Source organism: Myotis lucifugus, unplaced genomic scaffold, assembly GCF_000147115.1.
Source record: "Myotis lucifugus unplaced genomic scaffold, Myoluc2.0 scaffold_85, whole genome shotgun sequence".
Lineage (NCBI taxonomy): Eukaryota > Metazoa > Chordata > Mammalia > Chiroptera > Vespertilionidae > Myotis > Myotis lucifugus.
Window position 1 is genome coordinate 3348923 of NW_005871133.1, and position 6535 is coordinate 3355457.

The following is a 6535-nucleotide window of genomic DNA, read 5'->3' on the forward strand; positions in this document are numbered from 1 at the left end:
ATTGAGCCACACTGATAGGGCTGATTTCTTAAAATATATAGTGAAACGTGTCAAGATTTGAAAAATGGGCATGACTCAGCGAACCAATATCTTCTAAATGACTGATGATGCATGAGATTATAAAACAATACATAGGACTCTTCTAATCCTTTACCAACCCTATGAAGCAGGTATTGTTACCCTTTTTATCCAGGTGAAACTACAGAAAAGCTAAATAACCTGAAGATACAAAACAATAAGAATGTGAGCTGGGATCTGAACTAGGTCGTCTGACTCCAGAGATTGCTCCTTACCAAGATACAACCCAGCCTCTCAAATACAACAGGGGCCAGGCAGCAAAGCTACCAGATAAAATGGCATACTGGAGAATACACAACCCTTTTTCTTTACTTTTATTTTTGTTAATCCTCATCTGAGGGTATTTTTCCAATTGCTTTTCAGAGAGAGAGAGAGTGGAAAGGAGGGAGGGAGTGGGAGAGAGAGAAACACTGATGTGAGAGAGACACATCAATTGGTTGCCCCCTACACTCACACCCCCAGCTAACCACTGAGCAAGGCTGGCCAGGGCTACTCAACTCTTTTTAAAGGACAAACCACTACTCGTCTCCAGCCAGTTATTGCCATAGAGTAGGGGTGGGGAACCATTTTTCTGCCAAGGGCCATTTGGATATTTATAACATCATTTGCAGACCATACAAAACTATCAATTTAAAAATTAGCCTGCTAGGAAAAAGCCAATCAATGATTCTCTCTCATCATTGATGTTTCTATCTCTCTCTCCCTCTCCCTTCCTCTCTGAAATCAATAAAAATATACTAAAAAAAAGTTAGCCTGCTATATTCGGTCAAACACTTAATTAACTCACCCTAAATGGCTTGGCAAGGCCAAACCAAATGATTTCTGGGGCCTTACATGGCCCGCAGGCCAATGGTTCCTCACCCCTGCCATAGAGGAATGCAGGCTCCAAGTTGCCTGATGTTCTAATTTTTCAAGAGAAACCAGCAACCTGAGGGGAAGGCTTTAAAGACAGACTAATAATTTTTAATGTAACAGACTATGAAAAGTCCTCTGATATGGTTTTAGATTATACATTGCAACTAATCTTTAAGAAATTTCCACTTTTTGAGTTTTGATAGAGTATCAAAGAAGAACATACACAATTATTTGATAAGGCATTCAAATACTCTTCCCCTTTTCTAATTACACATCTGTTTAAGGCTAAATTTTCTTCATATACCCATCAGATAAACCAATATTTCACAACAGAGTAAACATAAATGTCTTCATAACATTTATTATATTAAAGAAATTTGAAAAAGTATAACAATGCTACTCTTGTCACTATATTTTATTTTAGAAGTTATTTAAAATGTTATTAATATAAAATTTATTATTGCTATGCTTTTAGTAAAAGCAACCTTTTAAAAAAAATAAGTAGATCTCTTTAAAAAAAGGTTTTATTTCAGAGAGAGGGAGAGAGGGATAGAAACATCAATGATGAGAGAAAATCATTGATTGGCTGCCTCCTGTATGTCCCCTCCCCTACTGGGGATCAAGCCAATAATCCAGGCATGTGCCCTGACTAGGAATCTAACCTCTTGGTGCATGGGAGGACATTCAACCAACTGAGCCACACTGGCCAGAACTATTACTGCTATTTTTAAATAAACTTTTAAACTTTCTCAGCTTTAAATTTTAATACAATAAAAATCAGTAAATATGACCCACATAAACAGAAATTCTTTGAGGTCTTCGATGATTTTTAAAAATGTAAACTGTTCCTAAGACCAAAGAGTTTGAGAAGTTTTGCTTTAGAACAACAGTTCTCAACCAGAGTGATTTTGCTAACCAGGGAGCATTTGGCAATGTCCCAAGAAATTTCTGGTTGTCACAACTAGGGAGATGCTACTTGGCATATACTGGTTAAAGGCCAGGGATGCTGCTAAACACCCTACAATGCACAGGACAGCCCTCATAACAAGGAATTATCCAACCCAACATGTAAATACTGTTGAGGTTGAGAAACTGCTTTTCAAGAATATTCAATGACCCATGAAAATGTTAATATTATGTAAGAGGAAAGTTATAGAACGGCAGATGGCCTAATTCCAATTTTATTTTTAAAATATGCACATATGCATACAAAAAGGCTAGAATATTTCCCATGTGTTAAAAATGGTCATCCTGAGTAGGTGGAACACTTCTTACTTCCTTTAAATATCTTTATTTTCCAAATTAATCAACACATGATAATTAATACATGATATTTTTTAAACTTATAAGTGGGAAGCCTATCTTATAAGTGCCATATTCTGATTACTTGTATGATTCAACAGGAAATTCTCAATGGTAAAGTATGGAATTAGTGAAATGTCCAAAAACAAAAGCTCTTCAAACAGAGCAAGAAGAGCACACACATACAAAACAACAACACAACAGATTCTCAGGCCTCAACAATAGTAAGAATTTACAGAGAGGTTATTAAGGTAGTAGATGATGCATTGAAAGGTATTCCAAAAAACAGAAGAAGGAAAGGTAGTCCACACCACAGACCGCCGCTATGTCCAGTCCCTCTTCTTTTGCCATAGACACCTACCCTGGACAATATGCTCACCCTCATTATATCACATATGCTCTTCATTCATTCTAAGCAGGTTCTGATTTTTCAGGTTTTTTTCAATAAGAACACTGCTTGTCTGACTTTTGCAAAATTCCTTCCATAAAGAACATTAACAATGCCCTGGCTGGTGTAGCTCAGTTGGTTGAGTGTCATCCCATGTACCAAAAGGTCATTGGCTCAATTCCCAGTCAGGATACATGCCCTGGTTGTGGGCTTGACCCCCAGTAGGAGGCAGCCGATCAATGTTTCTTTCTCATATCAATATTTCTCTCTTTCTCCTTCTTCCTTCCTCTTTCTCTCAAATCAATAAAAACATATTTTAAAATAAATAAATAAATAAAAACATTAACAAGCCCTGGCCAGGAAGCTCAGTTGGTTAAAGCATCGTTCTGATACCCAAGGTTGCAGGTTCAATCTCCAGGACTCATACAAGAAACAACCAATGAGTGCCTAAATAAGTGGAACAACAAATTGGTATTTCTCTCTCTCTCAAATCAAAACAAAACAAAAACAACATAACAATATAATAAGGCCTTCTTTTCTCTTCTTGGGCAATTCTAAAAAGATTGAACTAATGCAGGCCCCAATGCTTTCTTGGTCCTTCTAGGAAGGTATAAACAGAGATGTCAACTCTGAAACTAAATCAAGGCTGCTTGAAGTAGGTTCCCAAACATGCAAATTTTGGTTGTTTCTTGCTAGTATGTCTAAGGCAAAACACATACATCAGACATCTACGGCAGAAAGTGATTAAGATATCTGCACTAGGCCATCAAACATTGTTACAGCACCTGTAAAACAAAACAAAACAAAACAAAAAATATTACAATCTCAAAGGCTCCAATTAGTCACTTGGCCTTAAGTAACACAAAAGATTCAACTGGAATTTAAATACAAGATTTGAATGGAAATTCAGAATGAGGGAAGTTATGTAACAAGATCCTGACAGGCATCTGGATTTGCAAAAAATCCCTCCTCCTGAGTAATGTTCTTGGAAGGAAACAGACTTTCCAAAGTAAGGAAGTAAAGACAGGCTGAGAATTAAAACTGGAGACCCAGCCAGAGTGACAGTCTGCCTCCACCCTGGAAAATCTCTACTTACTCATCTGTAAAACAATGAAACACCACCCACTTAATCAAAGCAACCATGTTCAGGAACAATGAAACCTCATATCAAATGTACTAGCAGAGTAAGCCACACTTTAGTAGACCTCATAACTTTCCCTACTGAGGGACCAGGTCAGAAGACCCACATTTTAATCCTGATTGTACAGAGTGAGATGCTGGAAAAATCACTTTACCTCTTTGCTCCTTTGTGTCCTTTTATGTAAAATTAAAGGCTTCATCATTAGTCCGTTCCAGCAATAAAATTCTATAATTCAATAGAGACAGAAGATCAGTAGCATAAGATCACAAAGTGAGAATGGGGAAATCAGGACTCCAGCCCAGATTTCTGTAACTTCTTTATTGATGACATTCCACAACATTAAAGACATTCCAGAGCCAACTGGCCATCTATCAGAAAAACTACAATTCCTGAAAACCCTTCTCAGGGCCAATCTATACTCCAAATGTGCTGGATAGATAATCCACAAAACTATGCCTTGGTTTTAATATCAATAGCATATCCACCTCTAGTTAAAAGCACCTCAGAAAAGAAATTCCACTTAGTGGAGAATCATTCCTCAAAACACCTTTCATCAAAATCAACTCTTTGAAAAACAGCCAACCACAGGAAGACTTAAAAAAAAAAAAGAATGTATGGTGAACAGAAGAACTGTAAGAGGAGGTAGGTATACAGGGAAAAAGTGGTAACTTAAGTCTTTGGAGTTAACATTTTCTTTTCTTCTCTCTTTTTTCTTTTCAAATTCTAAGAAAAAGTTTATTTAGAAAGTTACAGAGGTAGTAGAAGTTGGCCAGCTGGGCTTCATAGACTTAGGAAACAAGTTACACAAACAAAATAAGGGCCCTTGGAGTTTAGGAGAAAGACAAAGGAATTGGGCCTTAGGGGGAAAAGAGGAGGGAGGAAAAGGCTCAGCATGCTCCCAAGAGGGAGTGTGTACCTGGATTTAACATTTTCTTAACAGTTTTACTCGCTTTCTAATAAGAAGATGAGGACAAATAATGCCTCTCAGGCTCAATCCAGTACCTTAAAAGTGGCAGCAATATAGGGAGAATGGAGGCTTGGAGGCTTTTCCACCAGAGACATTCAATGGTGAACGGGAAAAGTTAAGAGACTAGGGCTTTGGTTTTACCAGAGTACCAGACAGCTGGGATATTATGCGTAAGTGGCCATATAACTTACTCATAATAGCAAGGTTGAGTACCAAGGTTGCGGGTTCCATCCCTGGTCAGGGCTCACAGAATTAACAAATCAATGTTTTTCTGTCTGTCTTCCTCCCTTTCTCTCTCTCTCTCTCTCTCTCTCTCTCTCTAATATCAAAACAAAACAAAACCACCTTATCATCCAAACTAGTACCTTTTCTAAAAAATTATTTATCTTTTAGGAATGAAAAGCGCACTAACTAATTGTAGTGGGACAATTGCGATGGTCCCAAGTGAACCAGGATATATGGACCTTAATTATGAAGGATCCCAGCAGGCAGGCAGGGGACCTATAGAGCAAGCTACCTTATCAAACATATAAAGTAATCTTATCTCACCTTATCAACCAGCAGGGGTCACAGCAAAGGCAAAAGGGAAGAAGGGTTATAGGTTCAAATCTGGGGCCTGGTCGAGCTGTGAGCAGGAGGCAACCAATCAATGTGTCTTTCTTAGGTCAATGTTTCTCTCTCCCCTCTCCCTTCCACTCTCCCTAAAAATCAATGGAAAAGATATCCTTACTCCTCCCATGAGGATTAAAGAAAAGGGGGTGGTGGGATGGGAAACTGCTTTTCCACCACCATCATCTCTGCAATTTGGATCTATTTTAAACCTGTCAATCTCCTCGAATGCCATTTTCTTGTTGATTCCTACATGTCTCAGCCCTGGAATATTACTTCCATATTAAAACTGGCCCCAATAGGAAAATGGCACTCAAAGCACATGGACATGATCTCCAATGTATATCAACTCTGTATCCTGAGAGGTACATGATAGAATCTCGGTATTCAACACTGCAAAGTGCAAAGAATGAGGAAGGTGGCAATAAAATGTGAATATCAAGGCATGGGAAGAGTAGACAACTAAAGTGACAAAATACTACTATCATGTCTTTCCCTAAATCCCTTGATTTAGAAAAATTGTTGTGAGCCCAGCCAGTGTGGCCTAGTAGTTGAGTGTCGACCCATGCACCAACAGATCACCAGTTGATTCCCAGTGAGGGCACATGCCCAGGTTGAGGGCTCAATCCCCAGTATGGGGCATGCAGGAGGCAGACAATCGATGTTGACGTTTGTCTCATCAATGTTTCTACCTCTTTCCCCCCTCCCTTCCTCTCTCCAAAATCAATTAAAACATATTTTTTTTAAAAGAGCTGAACTTAAAGAGTAACCCTCCTTGTTCACCCATCAGTGAATAACCTTGGAAATGAAATGCCTTCTTTTTCACAGAAACATAATGAAGGTGCTGATGCCAGAAGTAAATTTTACTTGCAAGAACACAATACTTCCAGTTCATTAAGGAGTAAACAGGCTTATCATCTGCTCTAGGAGTTATATCGCTCTTTATGATACTGTATCTGTGGAAAAGTGCTTCCAAATGACTTGCCAAGTGAGTGCACTCTCTGGGCAAATAATCCCATGTGACACTATTTAAACCTTCGTCTGAGAAGCACTCTATTCTGAACCACATTATTCATCTGTGCCTCAGGCACAGATATTTCCTCCCCATGTATAATTATGAGGAAAGATACATATTTCTGTTGATTGACATTCAGCCAAATGTACTCAATCAGCATGCTTTCAGCAGATATCAAAC

At 38.5% G+C, this 6535-nt stretch overlaps 1 protein-coding gene across 2 annotated transcripts in view; it reads right to left on the reverse strand.

Annotated features, from left to right (window-relative positions):
* Positions 1-3938, reverse strand: part of DCAF5 (DDB1 and CUL4 associated factor 5) — an 87440-nt gene extending 83502 nt beyond the window's left edge. The window contains exon 1 of one of the 2 annotated variants that reach the window (XM_023755864.1): positions 3919-3938. The gene's annotated coding sequence lies outside the window, so the exon portion shown is untranslated. Of the gene's footprint in view, positions 1-3342; positions 3409-3918 lie in introns of those variants that run through there. The other variant, XM_014457824.2, reaches the window with a different exon arrangement.
* Positions 3939-6535: the final 2597 nt, after the last annotated feature.